The 19319-nt window shown below is 41.5% G+C and overlaps 1 protein-coding gene across 17 annotated transcripts in view; it reads right to left on the reverse strand.

The window, feature by feature from the left end:
• The window catches only part of BAZ2B (bromodomain adjacent to zinc finger domain 2B), a 183636-nt gene that overhangs the window by 101529 nt on the left and 62788 nt on the right, over positions 1-19319 (reverse strand). For 4 of the 17 annotated variants that reach the window (XM_083702748.1, XM_083702761.1, XM_083702744.1 and 1 more), the window contains exon 3: positions 1389-1462. The exons of 3 other annotated variants lie outside the window; for them this stretch is intronic. The gene's annotated coding sequence lies outside the window, so the exon portion shown is untranslated. Of the gene's footprint in view, positions 1-172; positions 326-1388; positions 1463-6581; positions 6899-19319 lie in introns of those variants that run through there. 10 more of the 17 variants (XM_083702749.1, XM_083702762.1, XM_083702745.1 and 7 more) reach the window with 7 other exon arrangements.

Here is a 19319-nt window from a genome sequence, read left to right on the forward strand (position 1 = left end):
GAACAACACAAGCAGCATAGAAATATTTTGCAGGGTTTGTTTGCGTGGCACAAAGCTCCACTAAAAATTAAAACAGCATTTCTATTCTCACGAAGCAATGCAGTTTTTAAATTAAGGCACAATGAATGAATATGTAAACACAGTGCCAGGCTTCAGCCTCAAAACCACTTACTCTGAAGTAGCCACGGTAACTTCACTGGAACGTCTCCGGAGTCAGCAGACTGAACAACTGTGGTCTACATCTGTCTAACTGTAATTTAAATTGTGAAATGTCCCAACAAACAATGATGTGCTAACATCTTTTTCCTTCTTCTACGAAGTTGAGTTTCCTGCATTCAAAACAAGGGGGTTGAAGTATTCTTCACGTAGCTTTGCCATTGTCACAGCAAACCTAGGCAATGGGTAGGTTGGCATTCTGTGTTTGGCTTGTTTTTCCTCATGCAAAATATTGATGTTGTTTTAACAAGTACAGTCATTGGTCTTTTCATCCTCCAGGAGTTAAGCAAATCCCATGTTATAAACTATAGTGGTGACTAGGGCCGGGCCAGGATAAAATCCAAACACAGGGGAAAAACCTGTAATTAACATGTTCAAGGAACTAAAAGATGCACAGAAGTAGGAAGGACTGCATACATATTTGTTTGCTGGTACAGGCTATAAAGGCCCAGCAATCTGCTGCTGCCTCAAATATTGCCAGAAACATAAATTGTGTAAAGAACCTCCCTCCAAACATAACAATCAACATGAACTGTATGTCAGAAATTAAATTGGACAAAGGTTAAACGTCTGTACACACATAATGCATGCCAATATGTATTCGCGGGGAAAAGGCTCGAAGGGTCTGTCCTCCCTCTAATCATATTCAATAAAACTTACGAAACTTGAAAACTGTATGTGACCAGTGAGTTGTTACACTGTTATGTAGAGAGGAGTTTGGGATTTCAATGCTAAATACTATCCAAATTCACTATCTAAATGAAAACATTGAATATGGTGTTTCTAACTGAATATTATGATGGGTGGCAGGAATTCAGACTGATTAAACAGTCAAGATTATTCCAGTTCCCTGGAAATTCCATTCTTTTCTGAAGAACCATTTATTATTTAATATTCAGCAGTGGTGAATATGAAATTAATCAATCCATTTCACTTTATCCATTAGGCATTCTAATCTCCACTTCACCATGACAGGGACGAGTAACGAATTCCAGTTACTATTCGTCCTTCTTCCTTATTGTACAAAATCTATACAATAGAGCTTTAAATGTTTCATAATCAGTGAAACTGCTGGGAGGGATCCATCTCTATGGAACCCTGTTTCTATTTGTGGTCCCATGCCAAGCCCTGGAAATTACACATCAAATTGCCTTTTTCTGTCAGTGACTCACCAGGCTTCTTTTAAGTCGGTGTCCCAGAAAAAAGCTAGTTTGCCATGACCTACTAGTTGATCCTGACCAAGCACCTAGGAATCAAATTAAGTGATTTAAAAATAAATAAATAAGCAAAACAACCTGTTTCATAGTATGCCATTCTGAACCCACAAGATAGCTGCCCAACTCTCTACAGTTTAAGATAAATCTATAAAATGTTTCTGTGGCAAAGTTCAACCTTGTCTTCAATTTAAGGAGAAGCAGTTCAAAGAATAAGAATGGAATGTCATTTTAACCCATTTTAACCTGAGCTTACCACACCCCTAATAATCAATACTGGGGATTTAAGTCCAAGCTCTTAGACTTAACCCAATAAAGATATTGTGGAAGGAAGTGAAAGAGAAGCTGAGGTGACTATTGGTATCTGCCTCTCTTCATACTATGAGAATGGCCGTCCTACTTCAGAGGGAGACAACCTCTGGCCCTCCAGATATTACTGGCCTCCAACTCCCATTAGTCCCAGACTTTGTATGCTTTGGTCAGAAATGATTGAGCTGTAGTCCAACAACATCTGGAGGGCCATCCCTGATTTACTTCAAACATTGCTTATTATAAACCATCTTACACAAGCAATAGTCATCCACTTTACTAAAGGCTGAATTGTTCTGCTATGTAGAATTTTGCAGTGCTCCTAAGTCTTTATTAAAAACCCCTTAGAATTCCAGAAGACAAATACATTGAAAATATTAATATTATAGGGAAAATATTATAAGGGGGAACATAGCATGACATCCAACCAATGAGAAATCTCCTTCTTTTCTGTCCCTTACATCCTCCCTAAATAGGCTTCAAGGGTTTTTCCAATAATCCTATCAAATTTTGGGGGTGCACAGGGGACTCCAAGGGGGAGGAGAGGGAGGAGAAGTATCACTGAGCCAGCCGAAGGCCATTCCACTGGCAGACAGCCACCAATGGAAATCATGCATAGCAGTCGGTTCTTGAAATATATACAACACAGATAAAGCAAGTAGCCAAATCTTCAGCTGAGAAGAAAAAAGCAATACCAAACATACATCTAATTTCCAAAGCATAATGTTTGACATCCTGCACTTTGAGCCCATTAACAATACTATAACAATACTATAATCCATTAACAATACTATATTGCTTTCATATTTTTTTTAGGATTTCAACTGACTAGATAATAGTGCACATAGACAGGACTAGGATGTATGTTTAGGGATGAAAGCTACTGTATTGCTCACAGCTAACAACAATAATTAAATGGACTGTGTGTATTTAGTCCCGCAGAACAAGGTCCTCCCAGCGCCCACCCATGGAACCATGTACTACAGTGGTACCTCGGGTTACATACGCTTCAGGTTACATACGCTTCAGGTTACACACTCCGCTAACCCAGAAACAGTGCTTCAGGTTAAGAACTTTGCTTCAGGATAAGAACAGAAATCGGGCTCCGGCGGCGCGGCAGCAGCAGAAGGCCCCATTAGCTAAAATGGTGCTTCAGGTTAAGAACAGTTTCAGATTAAGAACGGACCTCCGGAACGAATTAAGTACTTAACCCGAGGCACCACTGAATTCTTCTTCCCTCCTTATTCTCCTGCATGCTAAAAATATTCTGCTCCAGAAGGTTAGATGATACTCTTGAATAGGATGGAAGGGACTGTGTGGGACTGCATGGAAGACAAGGAATTGGAGAAAATCGTCTTCCCCCGCCCCACACTTCTACTAGTAGTAGCCTTCACTGAATCAAAGACCTTTGCATAAACAAAAGGACTTCTTCCATGAATATGGAACACCAGGACACCACTGGATCAAACCAAGTTGAGTTTTTTTGTACTTGCACTTGGCAAAGTCTGCTCAGAGGAACTCAGGTATCTGCTTGGTATTCACAAGATTTCTTAGTGAGCATATATGGGGAAAGCTTAGTTCTCTCCCAGTTTGTAATGTTGGTGCATGTATGTTGATGGTGCTTCATGCACATGATTTATTGTGTCGTTTCCTATGCACTGTGGTCCCTAGCACCAGCCTTGGTTGAGAATAGCTTGGAACTGAACTCTCTATAACCTTCCAAAAACAAGCACATATGTGAAAACAAGAGGGTCTAAGATCTGGATGAGAAACAGCTACCACATAAAACAACTGATCAAACTCCGAAGACATATCCTCACACAAAAGTCCCTTGGTTAGCTGGTTTGGTCACACAGTTCACCACAATCAAGATGAGCAAGTCAACATAACTTTTGCATGTTTACCTAGAAAGCATGTTTGAGCATGAACCACACATGTTCGGAATCTTACTTTACATTCTGAGCGGGACAAATTCATTTTCCAAGCCAGATAATTATGATCTTTGGCAACAGCTCTACTTAGCAGCTTTTTAAAATTAGCTTTTCAATCATTGCTTTCAATCCAATAATCAAATCAAGTATGCTCAGTGTGCCTTTATTCTTATGCCATCACTTACTTTCAAAATTCGTTTCCACCTGATCTGACAGTCTAATAGAACTTACTGCCTGATCCACACACTTACTTACTTAAACGTTTGCCCTGCTAAGTTGAATGGGGCTTATTCGCCAATGAAGTATGTGCGGATAGCACTACGGTCTTATACTGGAGCCAGAGGATCAACTGCCACATCCATCACACTGCCAGACTTCCTTTCACCAGCAAGGTAGGAGTGAGGGCAGAGCATGACTCTTATGTCCCTGTGTCCTCTTATGGGGTTTTTCTTTGTGCTTTACCTAATCCCACCCCAAAATTAGGAACAAATCTGAGGACATGACAGAACACTGAGAAGCCTACAGCACCTTTGGATCCCAGCCTTCCCTCAATCCACCCGCTTCACATATCCTCATCTGCCAGTGAGACTAAGGGCAGGACTATACTACGGGCTCGATTTAACTAACCTGGCACACAAGTGGAAGCCATTGCAAGGGCTCCCCCAACACAATGGGGCTTTCCCTTTCTCCATCCCCTGCATGCCCCCTGCCTCCCCACAATCTGTTCTGGGTGGTTCAGATAACCCCCAGAACAACACACAGCAGCAAGAGAGGGGGACTGTTCTGTCTGGCAAGCAGAAATGCTTGTGTTGGTGGAACAATCAGAAGAGCGCGACACAGAATTCCTCCCTTGTGCATTCAAAGCATATCCAGCACCTATTTAAAGTGCATGACCTCCCCCAAAGAATCCTGGGATCTGTAGTTTCCCCTTCACAGAGCCACCATTTTCAACACCATTAACAAACTATAATTTCAGGACTCTTTGGAGAAGTCACGTGCTTTAAATGTGTGTGGAATATGTCTTTAAACGTACAGTGTGGAATAGTCCCAAGACCATGGACATTGCCTGCCAGGTGCCACAACCCCCTGCCACCCCAACTTTATGGAAAGAACCAGACAAGACAGAATCATGCCACAACTTTGGCGACTACAGATGCAAGAGGTTTGACATAGGCATTGGATACAATCATTGACATCCAGCCCTGCTGCTGAAAGTATGTTATGTTCCTAGCTCCCGCCTGGGCATCTAGACAGAAGCAACTCCTCCCAAATGCCTTTAATAGGATGCCTCTTAACTTTGGACGGAAGGCAGAGGCTACAACCTCCCAACCAACACTAAGGCTTACCCAATGCCTAAACCGCCAAGAGTTGTGACAATTGCTATGAGGTAGGCAAAACCAACAGCCATAGCCAATTGGTCAGATGCAAAAAATTCTGCCCAGCCCTGAATACGGTGACCAACAATGTCCATAGCAAATTCAAACACAGTACAGATTGCCAATAACATGAGGATAGGTGGGAAATCTAAATAGGAACTGCCTGCAGAGGAAGAGGCAAGCAGTCTTATACACCTGCAGAGCAGACCCAAGTGAAGCATGCCGGTTAAGTTGAACGCATCCTACAGGATGAGCTTCCCTCACAGCTAGACTGCAATTGGCCAATTTGCAGGCAGGCTTGTATCCAACTTCCTGTCTTGTGTGGAAGACCGCTTGGCTTCCTGCTGGCCAGGAAATCCCCCACAGGCAATTGTCCCACATTGGATTACACCGGGTGAGGCAGCAACATCACTGAACCTTTGAAGATAAGCAGACTTTCTGCAGTGATGGGAAGAAGACCTATACAGTTGGCTTTCCCATTCCAATAGCAGACCTTTCATATCGCCTTAGGATAAGGAGATCTGCTCTATCCTATGGCCACAGTGACCAAAGGTTGCTTGACTGATTTTTTAAAAGTTGTTCATTTTAATTTGGCATGCACCCAGTGGCATCAATGGCAAATATTCTTCCATGTAGCACTATGTAATATTTCTCCTATGAACTTCTGTTTGGCTTTGAAATAATATAAATCAGCTAACATTTGCCCCTCAATGTCGAAGCTTTTGTTGGTTTTGGGTTTTTTTGTGTGTTTTTTTGCTATTCAAAGGAATGTGTGAATTATGGTTACAAACTGAATGAAAATTAAGCATGTTTAAGTCCTGTTGATGTCAGTAAGAGAATAGCACTATCAATTATCTCTTACTGAAATTAATGTGATGATGCGGCTTAACTTTTGGCTGGATGTATTTGGATATTCAAAAGGCAGTATGACATACAGGTGACCAAAGCAAAGTTGTATATACCTGCCACCCTACTTTTCCAAATGTATATTGGCACAGTACCATGTAAGCTACATGGAAATCAGTGTAACAACCACTTACATGCAAAATCCCCAAAAAAGGATCATGCTTTAGAATTCTAACAGATGCATAAAAAACATTCCACAGATGAAAATATAACCTACTGCCTAAAATGCCATGTCTTTTTCAGCTCAAATAACATGGCAAGTATTTTCCATTGACTCTTCCTAACAATATCCGGTATTTCTTTTTTTTATACCTCAAATGCAAGTATCATTAGCACACAAGTTGTGAAAGGCAGGTAGATGGATTTTAAACATTACAACACAAAGACAAATTCAGACATGCTTGTATTAAAATATTTTTTTCAGCTCCTAAGTATTGCAGAGGTTAAACAATTTCCTTACTTTAAGAAGAAGAAAACAATCAGGAGAAAGCTGCTGTAAAATGAAAGCTTTTAACCCACATCCCATAAACATTTTCAACTGACAATTCCCCGGTTAATTTTTTAAAAAAGAAAAACACTGAGCACTCTTCCCTTCGCAGGCGAACAGAGATGTAATAAGAACAGCTTACTGTGGATAGTGGTTTAATCAGGAAGTAGCCATTATCCTTTCGATACAGAACAGTGACAGCACTCCAAAACAACAAGCCGTGATATTTCTTTTTTTCAGTTCAGAGGAATGGAAGAACACATACTATTGTATCCCAGTTTTACTGACCCCAGAGGTCAGCAGATGTCTATTATCAAGAGCTGCAAAGGAAGCATAATCCGAAGGAAAGCATTTACAACGCTCTATTTCTGGAAATACCTAAAATCTCTCTAACACAACCTCTCTCTCCCTGTGTTACTCACAAAACATGGCTGTCTTATTCAGAGATTAGCAATTATTGTAATGAGATACTGCCGGAGAGGGTCAAATAGTACTTCCTGCAGTTTACACATCTTGATTTCCTGGTAAACAAACTGAAAGGCAGGTGGAGCACTTAAGATCACCAGTAAACATCCAAGCTCATGTGACCAAAACCAGCCCAGGTGAAGTATGTGCCTTGCAAAATATAAGGTAGAAATTGTTCTGCCTGAACTGTGGCGACACCCTGCCTGAAACAATTAAAACAAAGCAAAACTACAATCAAATATTTCTCTCTCTCTTTGAAAAATGGATAGAAGCTCCCCCCCCCCCGCTACAATAATAAAGTCTTTTAAAATTTAAATAATGCTTAAATGTGTACCAGGAACAAAAAAAAAAAGGGGGGGGGAGAGAGACTGCCAACTTCTCAGAGAACAAGGAAGCTGTATCCATTTTACGACAGAAAGATCCACAAATATGTCTTTCTTCAGAAAGCCTATGTACAAATGTAAACACCATGTGAAAGATCATATATGTGGGACATGAATCTTTCTGCAGAATCGGATCCATGAGCGCATAGGATGTACAGTGGTACCTCTGATTACGTACCTAATTAGTTCCAGAGGTCCGTTCTTAACCTGAAACTGTTCTTAACCTGAAGCACCACTTTAGCTAATGGGGCCTCCTGCTGCCGCTGCGCGATTTCTGTTCTCATCCTGAAGCAAAGTTCTTAACCCGAGGTAATATTTCTGGGTTAGTGGAGTCTGTAACCTGAAGCGTATGTAACCCGAGGTACCACTGTATAATCAAATGAGGTAAACATCCTGGTACCATTCATGGTACCAACATGAAAATGAATATATAGAAAAATGTAAAACCACAGAGCTGAAGTGCTTCCAGTCTTCAGTGCCAAGGTAGGGTACTCACCCACATTACAACAAAAGCATTGCAAGTTGCTAATAAACTGTCCCAAATGTAGCACCACAGGTAGAAAGCAAATGCGCACGGCAACCCATATCAGAGGTGCCTGTCCAGATGACCTAATGTAATAAACCAATCAGTTTCAAGATCATGCAGAGACAAAGAGTCACAGGTCTCACTGACTGGAACTTTTCAAAGGTGTCACTGGCAGTTGAAAGGGGAGTTGACTACTATTACAACTAAAAAGTGCATCGGATAAAAACGTCAGATTTCCCAAGCAAACACAGAGGACAGTACAGTGGTACCTTGGGTTACATACGCCTCAGGTTACAGACTCTGCTAACCCAGAAATAGTGCTTCAGGTTAAGAACTTTGCTTCAGGATAAGAACAGAAATCGGGCTCTGGCAGCGCGGCAGCAGCAGGAGGCCCCATTAGCTAAAGTGGTGCTTCAGGTTAAGAACAGTTTCAGGTTAAGAACGGACCTCCGGAACAAATTAAGTACTTAACCCGAGGTACCACTGTACTAAATGTTAACTTCTGCACTGGATTCATTAAAAAGTGTTTAAGCGGTACTGAAGCAAGCAGTCTTACACCGTCTTCAGTATAGCCTTTAAGCACAAGCACTAAGCACCAGATTGCTCTATGGGAAGAGCTGTACAACTAGCATGCATCTTAACCGGCAGCCCAGTTGACACTGACTTGTGTAATATCATCACCACTGCATTGTACAATCTTCACCAACATCACTTATCATGGTGGAGACAGGTAAATGCAAACCATATTGGCGTCACAACATTCTGAGATCATGGGTTTATTATGTGCCCCCCCCCCCCCGCAGGAACGTCCATGGAAAAAGCCAGAAAAATAAGAGCCCTAAAATTTAAATATGTTATTATATGTTGTTCCATATCTCCTTCAAATATTTCAATAAGTTGAATATTTGAGCAGGGCAGGATTGGTTTATTGAAGTGATAAGTCATACTTAGATTCAACCTATTGAAATCAATATCCGTTGATTTCAATGGACCTACTCTGAGTGTGATCAAAGTTGAATATCACATATGTTGCTTATATGCAAAATATGTTTCTTTGTGTATGTGGGGTGTGTGTATTTATTTGTGTTTTACATTGATATCCTACCCTTCCTTCTAAATCAGCCCTGGGTGACGAACACTTCAGCGATAAGAATACAGTTTAAATAACATAAGGTAAAGGTAAAGGGACCCCTGATCATTAGGTCCAGTCGTGACCGACTCTGGGGTTGCAGCGCTCATCTTGCTTTATTAGCCGAGGGAGCTGGTGTACAGCTTCAGGGTCATGTGGCCAGCATGACTAAGCTGCTTCTGGTGAACCAAAGCAGCGCAGGGAAACACCGTTTACCTTCCTGCCGGAGCGGTACCTATTTATCTACTTGCACTTTGACGTGCTTTCGAACTGGCAGGAGCAGGGACCGAACAACGGGAGCTCACCCCGTCGCGGGGATTCAAACCGCTGACCTTTTGTTCGGCAAGTCCTAGGCTCTGTGGTTTAACCCACAGCGCCACCCGCGTCCCTCTTAAATAACATAGAAAACATCTAAAACTAATAAAATACAGCCAGAATATACAGAGTTGTAGTAGGAAAAATTACAAATTACAGATGAATGTACTGATAAACATTCATCTTCATCCTGGCCCTCACTGTTGGATGAAGGGAACTCCCAGTGTGGTTTCTATCAACGTCTTTAATGCATAAATCAAATCAGTATATAGGCAAGACACAGGTTACAAGGTGCAGCAGATGCGTAAGAGGTATGATACATGGCTAAATGCAAGCTAAGACGTTGATGAAGATGTTGAAGAACAGGGCAGACAGAACTCTTAATGTGGCAAGCAGCCAGTCTCCCGGCACTGGGCAAGCAAGTGGGTACTCCTTCAAGTGATTTGAGTCTGAAAGGTTGGTTTGCACCAGCTCTGGGGTCTTTGTGTCCTCAGAGGTGGTGTTGACACTGGTTCACTTTCTGATTTAGTCACATCTCCCAAAGGATGGGGCTCCTTACTGACAGGAAGGGGTGCCAGGGGTGGACTACAGCAGGAGGTGTTGGGCTTTTTCTTCCAGCCAGAACTCACCAGAACTCAGTTCCTGCACCTCTCAGGTGGGGGCCATTGCCATGATAAGAGAACCAGGGTGAGTTCTGGCACCTCTCTTTAAAGGAACTGGGGAGGTGTCTGGGGAGGCACTAGGGAGGTGTCTAATGTCACAAGGTCTGAACACTCTTCTTCCAAACTGTTTGGTTTCCTCCCCTGGATTTTAGCTTTCTACGGCCCCCTCCCTCAGCCACATCAAGGGGTTCCCCGGTCACCTCCCCCATCCCACTAGGATCCTCTCCAGGGTTACCCAGATCCCACTCCCTGAGGTGCTCCCATTCTTCCTTGGAATCTGACCATCTCTTCCATGGCACCCCTATGGGACTCGTGACAAAAACTGCCATCCTTTGAAAGAAAGAACTTCCAAAGGTGGGGCAAGAACAGCAAGATACCTGTATGTATCTTATAGAGATGGGCAGGGACTCATTATGAATCAGTTCCTCCATAAAACATGACTTGGGAGTACAGAGCATCTCTTTGGAGCTCCTTGTTCCAGGATTCAACCTGTTTTATTATATTTATGTATCAGCTGCCCTTCTGAAGCATCCCAGGGTGGACTGTTTTACACACAAAAAATTAAAATACTTAAAATTGCATAACTGAAAGCAATGGCATGGCACAGGGGTTGCCAGTGTGGTGCCCATGGACACACATGCACCCACAGAAGGTTTCATTGATGAAATCTCCCTGATGATATTAGGCATGAAAGAAACTTTCTCTAATACAATGGTACGGCAGTGGTTGTGCATGCGCTGAACGCACACAAATGGGGAGTTGTATAGGAGCTTGAAACAATATTCCATATGAGAATAAAAATACAGTGGTACCTTTGGATACGAACAGGATCCGTTCCGGAGCCCCATTCGCATCCTGAAGTAAATGTAAGACGTGACTGCAGGTCGCGTTTTGCCGCTTCCGCGCATGTGTGTGACGTCATTTTGAGCGTCTGCGCATGCGCGAGTGGCGAAACCCATAAGTAACACGCTCCGTTACTTCCGGTTTGCTGCAGAGCGCAACCCGAAAATATTCACCCTGAAGCTACTTCAACCCGAGGTATGACTGTACTGTCCAGTAGTCAACAGAACAGGTTGTGGGGATGTGTGCTTGGTTGTGGTTTGTATGCATGCATGTGAAGCCCACAACAGTTCACCCAGTTTGTAAATGTGCCCACAGGTACAAAAAAATCTGGTGGCACATGACATAAATATTAGCACAGCTGGAACCCAATGGAAACATATATCCCCAAAGCCCGGGCAAACAAATAATAATAATAATAATAATAATAATAATAATAATAATAATAATCTATAATGGATGTGTAAAAATTGAAAGCCAGGGGTGCGGGGGAATTTCAACCACACATCTCCAGGGACGAGGTTCCACAGCTGAGGGAGGAGCTGCCACAAAGAAAACACTGTTCCAGATGTACAGCTGCCACATTCTTACAATGCTAATTCCTACACCTACCCAGTTCTGTTAGCACAGTAAGGTTGTGATTAAGGTTGGGGGAGAATTTTCACATTTTGCAGTAAACTGATCACACCTTCTGGGCTATTACATGAATCAGAATGAATTATATATATTCAGAGCTCAATACATTGAGATAAATAATAATATATTTAATGATAAGGTATGTATTTAAATAGGTTTGGGGGGGTTAAGGATTTAACAAACATTTTCAGATTAATAGAAAAATGGGGCAGGACAGACTTAGGAAGGAACACATGGAAAATTAAAATGGACTGGACTGGACTTAGACTGATCTGTACACATCAGGACTAATGTTTACTACCAACTTTGCTTCTATTTCCATGGTGAAGAGCCCTTACCTAATGAGTGCTTTTTGTGATGCATAACTGCACAGCCAAATTATTTGCAAAATTATTCACCTCCTATCAGTGTTTTTATTCAAGGGACAATGACGAGTTCATTCTCACAAGAACTCCATCCTCTCCTGGAAGCCACACTGCACCCTCCTGTTTGCCTGCAGTAGATTTACTTATACGTTGTTGGGCTAGCAAAGCAAATTAGAATTGTATCCTTCATTGTTAATATGATTCATTCCAGTCAGTTTCAGAGACTGAAGTTTCAAAGCAACCTATCATAAAGCAGAACCTCACGTTAAGACTCTACAGTGGCATCAGTCTCCCACCATAATGTGTTAAGAATGCATCCATGTTATTCAGTGCACACCAATGGCTATTTTGAAACATTAAGAGGATACTGCCACAAATTGTGTGGGCTTTTAAGCATGCCATAATTAAAACTAAATAATAATAAAACATCACAATGAAATTAAATTTCCGGCCAGAAGAAGGAACAAGCATGAAACAAGGAGGAGGTGGTGTTTATAGGGAACGCACATGAGAGGTGCCCTGTGGGCGGGGAGGTAATGCCCATGCTTGATGAAGCAACAGCTAACTCATTTTCAGGGGAAATAACCTGAAAAGCCAGTTTCTATGGAGGTGCTGCTTCCAAAGAGACACATCTGTATGCATTTACACCAAAACCTGTGCACATGACATGGTATGCACCCACTGAGACACAGTACTATCAAATGCTGTAAATATGTAGGCTTAGGCACAAGGACTGCTGCACCAGAGCAATGCCACAGACTCTAATATCATTGTGCTGGCCTTGTGACGTGACCTATGACGATGAATAAGCACAACTAACTCAGGATGTTGTTGGTACAATATACGTCTTTGGCCACAATGACTCACATAGGCATCATAAGTCATCAAGTCCCTGCAAGCCCAACAAAATATGCTTGTGTTGGCGTTAAAGACACTTGGGCATAACAGCTTAGTAATCCAAGTCTGGGCAGACATTATAGATTTTTGTATGTGTGCAATACAGCTGCTATTATTAGGGGTGGGCATATTCTTCCTCTCCTCCTGCTCACATCAGATTGGCGCAGTGATGAGCCAAGTTATTATTCTTTAATGAAACAAATTATCGTTTTCTAAGCCAATCTGTAGTCACATCTCCTACACCAGGGCTCCCTGATCCCCATCTGCTAGCTCAACACCAGGTTTCCCAGGTGTAGGAGGCAAAGGTCAGTGATATTTTCCAAGAAAAAGAGGTGCCGGAACTCACCATGAACGTCTCCCCTGTTCTCTTATAATGGCAATGACGCCCAACTGAGAGGTACCGGAACTTAGTGCCATCAAGATCTGGCTGAAGAAAAGCCTGGGCAATGGCAAACATGAGGGTGGGGGGCTGAAGGGCACAGAGAAGTAACTCTGCCAGGTTATCTTGGAACATGAGGGAGTTGCTGCTGCATTCCTTCTGGGGATCTTTAAAAGTGATATGCAACCTTCCCCAACCTCGTTCCCTACAGGTGTTGTTGAGACTACAACTCCCTTGGCCAACTCCCTGACCACTGCTCCCTGATGGCTAGGGCTGACGGATGTTGGGAGTCCAAAAACACCTGGAGGGCACCAGGTTGGGCAAGGCTGCTCTAGAGGCTCCTGTCAGATCACAGGGGTCTCTGAGGCAATTATCTATCTCCTCATGGAAGCAAGGTTAATGGCAGCGGAATATGACTCTGCATACTACAAGGAACTGACAGGCCAAAGTGAGCGCTCATCCAACACTCATCCCACCAGGAAATGGACCATCACTTGGGGATGATCTCCCATTTCTCAATGGGAAGGTGCCTAGAAGAGGCAGTAGAACACATCTCCATTATAATCTGTTTACTTTCCTGCTGGTCTAGCATCTCAGGTCAGTGGCTCAGTCTCTGCCAGATGGTAGGCCTTGGCAGGTGCTGATTAGGCTAACCCCTGACACCAGCCTTGACTTAAAAGTACAGTCATACCTCGGGTTGAAGTAGCTTCAGGATGAATATTTTGGGGTTGGGCTCCACGGCGACCCAGAAGTAACAGAGCGCATTACTTCCGGGTTTTGCCACTCGCGCATGCGCGGACGCTCAATATGATGTCACGCGCATGCACGGAAGCGGCGAAACGTGACCCGTGCACGAACAGGTGCTTATGCTTACTTCAGGATGCGAACGGGGCTCCGGAACGGATCCCGTTCGTATCCAGAGGTATCATTGTATTTTTATTCTCATATGGAATATACAGAAGCTTTTTTTGCCATTTGTGTGCGTTCAGAACATGCACAACCACTGACACATTTGCCGTTTTCGGTACCAGAAGAGGGTGGGGGAGAACGGGCCAAATGGGGCAGGCTGATGCACACGGTGCCTCAGAATGCAACCCCCATGTAAATAGGGAATTGCCAGTATTGAATTATGATGATTTATTCCCAAAGAAACAGAGGCAATCCTTTCAGGAATGGTGCAGTCAGAAGTACCCAGATGTCGGGGGGGGGGGGGGAATTATTCATGTATGCAACTACAGCAGCTCGGATTTTGCTAGCCCCAAAATGGCGAGTGAGTGAGGTCCCCAATAAGAAGGATTGGCAACTTAAAATGATAGAATATGCAGAACTAGCAGATCTAACAAATAAAATAAGAAAGCAAGAAGATGGAGTATATAAAGAGGAGTGGGAATATTTGTGGAGTATTTGGAAAATAACTGTAAGCAAGTGAAAACATTAGCAGGATTGAGATAAATTCAACAATGTAAATAAAGGGAGAATAAGGGGAGAAATTGAATTAAATGGATATATAAGAATATGCAGGGGTGGTGGGAAAATTAGAAGTACCAGGGAAGGAGAAGAAGGGAAGACATCAAATGTATTATTATGAGGGATAGTACTAATGGTTGAAAGGTATATTTGAATGTGAATGTGGAAATTGTAATAATGAAAATCATAAATAAATATTTTTTTAAAAGAATTTTATTTTTCCTGCAATCTATGGAAACTTCTATTAAGCTGGTTGTTGCTTAGTATTATTGCTCTGCTTCTGCATTCTGGTATTATGACTGATTGCTATGAACAATTAATTCAATTTTAACTAAATGCTAATTATTTGATATGTCTTATATTGACCTTTAATGTATTCTCAAGAAGAAGGAACCTGAAAAAACAATAGCAACTTTCAGCTTTAGTGCCACCATGTGGAAGGCACTTTAAATTACTCCAGGTGGTAGCTGTCATGTTATTACTTAGGGTGGTGTTGTTGCTGCTGCTACTACTACTTTAGTACATTTATATCCTGTTTTCCTTCCATCATGTAATTCAAGGCAGTGCACATGATGCTTCCAGGAAGTCTCCTATTCATGCAGTGACCAGATTCAGACCTACTTAGCTTCAGCAAGCTGCATCATATGCCCTCAGACCATCCCTGAGGCAGCTGGACATTTGTGGCGGCACTGCATTCAACAGTGATCCACTGCATATGAATCCCATATTCTCAGCCACTGCATGAAATCTCAGCCACTGCAGCTGCCAAATAACACCCACAACAAATCAGCGAATCTTTTGTAACAGGCTACAGAAAATTGGACATTTTGCATTTTTAAAAAATTAGTTACCCAATAAAAAAGCATTGATTTACCCCACGTCACTGTAAGTACAAGAATGCAATATTTGCACCTAAACAATGGGCTCGGAGGTGCCTATGCTCAGAGGAAGGGTTGGGTTCCATGACAGAGGAAATGCAGGATATAAATGTAAGAAAATAAGCCTAGTGGTAACAAGGCAGTCCTCAATGGGTTTTGTCCTGTATCCCTATCACAAATCTTCAGAGTTGGATCTGAACTGGGAGCTCAGGGAGCATAAGAAATACGCCACATCATTTCTCAAGTCCAGCTGCCTATGCTTCTGCCTTCTTTCGCGCTTCAGAATCAAGACATGGCAGGATAAACAATTTAGCACACGCTTCTAAAATTCCCACTCCCTACTTTCACTGCTTGCATTATTACTAGACCCAAAAGGAGCATTCAGATTTGTAGTTATAAATGTGGGCATTTTTTTGTTGTTGTTATTTTACTAGATATAAGGAAATTAAATTTCTATATCAGCTTTACAGAAAGATGATAGAAAAAAGATCATATCGGAATATTTGCTATTATATAGATTAATAAACCTCTGTTTGCTCAGACTGACAGCTTTCAGAAGGCTTCTAGCCTAAATTTGCCCCCACAGTACATAAAAAAGAACTGAATTCACGCTATCTCCCCTGTAATGCTAGTTAATTTGTACTGGATACTGTGTATTAAAATATTCATTAATATACAGCTCTTAAAAGCTTTAAGGACAAAAAAAGGGGGGGATACTGACTCAGAAGCTTTGTGTTTTTTTCTCCTGTAAAATACATAAAAGACTGTGAAAAGCAGTAAATATATATCCTTTCATTTATCCATCAACAGAAAATAGACACGCAGCCTGTGAGAATACAATATTCATTTTGCTGCAGAAGAACAGACATTGCATAACAATGAGATTTGCTAATGAAATCAACCATCAACCTGGAATACATATGTATTAAACCAAGACCTCAGTGTCATTTTCTTTTTGCATCGTTTGTTCTTTCTCTGATTCCTCCCCCCCCTTTCAGTATTTTGTCCTCCCTTCAGTTATCACAGCTTCAAATATAGCACTATTGTACGACAATGCGTAAATATTATAAAGCAAAGCTTTTTATTTTAACACTTTTCTCCTGTTAAATGTAGATGCCAACTGCATACGTTCTATCAGCATTGTTAATGTACAATTGAAGGAAAAATCAATGGGTGCTAAGGAGACAAAGGAGGTTTATTTCTCTGGAAAACTGTTGGGAGTATTTCTCATCAAAACTGTTTGCTATTTAGGCTGTGTAGATGTACAAACAGTAACTCTTAATAACTAAAAGAGCATCTTTCTATACTAGTTTCAATCAGCCTTTTGTGTTCCCTAAAAATTACAAATGGCTATAGTGAGGAACTATAACATGCAATTACATTTTAATTCACTGATACACAAGACTATAACCATCTTATTCAATGTTAGAAAAATAATCCTAAAGATCCCATAATGCATGCAGTCTACAGCCTTTCTGCTGGGTGTATATGTAGCTGTGTATCTGAAAAATTAAAGAGTTCAAAAACGTTATTTTAAAATTATTTGCTTAAATTATTGATAAGCAACATTCTTGCGCAGATGTGAAAACAGCAGCTCTTTAAGAAGTGATTCATTTCAAATGCACAACAATGCATGTTTTAGTTTTACTGAAATATATTGCTAGAGTGCATAAACTGGGTTTAATTAACCTGCACACCTAAGGAAATTATCGGTACATCCTTCTGTTGATGTAATTAATCCTAATTCATGGCACCAATAATTTCAGAGATAGCTGTATGGCTACTAACTAAGGGAGTAACTCATCAAGCATTGCTGCTGCTGCTGTAGGACCCTAATTCATACTGACACAGCTTGTGTAGGAGCCAGCACAAACACTGAAATTCATGGAGGAGCACTGGTTGGTAAACTGTAGCTGGGAACTAAAATGTCTCAGGTGTTGGCTGCCTTCATTTTTTCACTAGTCCCAATCCACACTTTAAGGCACTTCCACATTTTAGAAGCCACTGTGGTAGTGATAAACATGGGCTTGGTTGGAACGATCATCCATCTAAACCTTATTATTGTTTACAAGGTACAATTCATCGTATCTGTTATTTATTTTCTGACATTTCTTTCCCATCTTTCTTCCATTATGGAACCAGTCCTAAGCCTGCTTTGCTTGAGCAAAGTGGTGCCCTCAGACCGTACCCTGGGATCTAGTACAACCAATGGATATCGCTATTGACACCACGTTGTTTGCATCCTGGCATCCTATTCCTGAACACTTGTACTGTGGTATTAGCATAACATTACAGTTGCTTACAATGGGGTGCAAAAGTTGCTTCCAGGGGCGCATCCTAACCAATTGTACGCTTGCTTGTGCAGCAAATTTTACGAATTAAGTTACAAGCCTGATATTTCCTATCTTACAGAATATTAAACTAGTTCTGTGAACCTATGTGTTTGTTTTCTTGAACAGCAACCCCCCCAAAAAAACCTTACAACTCCGCCTTTCTTCGGTCTTGGAAGGCAGGAGGAATTTGAGGTGAAATTCAAAAGCAGTCTGTCAGATAGCATATTGGTTGTTCAAAGTTTTGTTTTGTTGAAAAAACGTTTGGTGGAATCCACCCCACTCACAGAAGAGCTCTTGGCCCAGCAGAGGAGGGAAGGCCCCAACAACGCCATCAAGTCAACTCCAGAAAGTTGGGGTGGGTGAAAGGTGGAATGGAGGGCTGAAGAGGGGTGAGAAATATGCAAATATTACCTGCAGAAGGGATTTTTTTTTTTACATATACTTACCATTCTTTTCGATTACATTCAGATTACCATTCTTTGCTGAGTACTCAGTGATTTTTCTTATCTTCAAGTCAATGCCCATGGCAGTGCAACACCAGGAAGGTCTGAATTGTGGGGTTTTTTTTAACAGCACTGCACAGTCTGAGGAAGCACAAATTGCTGAAGCTTTCTCAGCTTCCACAGGTCAGCAAACTGCAATATGAGCACACCTCAAAAAAGCACTCACATTAAATTCCTTTAATGCAACCATGCTTCCTCACACTTCATGCACTCGGAAGTCAATCTTGCATTCCTTAAGGGTCCAAAGTTCTTGCCAAAGTCACAAAGGGCTGGGGGAGTTCAAGGATTTTTAATGTCAGTTTCATTTCTGTCAAAAAAATTTTTTTTAAAAAACTTTGCCCTTCACTCTCAAGCTTGAAGTTCAATGACAGCTGATAAGAGGCTTCCCAACATCTATTGTAAAGGCAGGTCCTCCTAATGCTCATTGAAATGCAACACATTTCAGGAAGAAGAAGAAGAAGATGATGAAGAAGAAAGTGACATAAACGAGTAATCTGAGTCACCATAACCAAATAATTTCCAGGCTTCTATTTTTCTCCCCCAAAGAAACTGGTTCAAACTACATTTACAAAGGAATGGTACACAGATAACGGTTGAATCGAATGGGCTCACATTCTGGAGCAAAAACTACAACCTCAAGAGTTTGAAAGAGAACAGATTTTAATGCAACAACCTTGACCCTGGAAAGCATGGGGTCACTTTCCTTAGTGATGAACTGTGATTGCTTTCTATAATTCTAACAATTGTCAAGTGGGATAAAGTGCAGCCCAGGAGGCTTATAGTTATGAAGGGCTTGCAATTTTAATTTTAACAATTATTTATTGCTCTGCAATATAGGTCAACCGTCCAATTGAACATCCTTTACATGACGTTATATGCTCTTAGGGCCAAATGCAACTCCCATTGGCACCAATGCTTCCACCACAGATTAAAGTAAGCAGATTAGGCCCTTAGAAAATACAAGAGTGATATCATTTTAAAAGATTATTATTACCTGAAGAGAAGAAGATTCTAAATTATCTAGTTAGAGAATACTTAAAAATTACATGAACCTGATTTACACAAATGTTTGAGGAATTATTCACGTATCTGTATGATACAT

This window comes from Podarcis gaigeae (genome assembly GCF_964106915.1).
Source record: "Podarcis gaigeae genome assembly, chromosome: 1".
NCBI classification, from domain to species: domain Eukaryota; kingdom Metazoa; phylum Chordata; class Lepidosauria; order Squamata; family Lacertidae; genus Podarcis; species Podarcis gaigeae.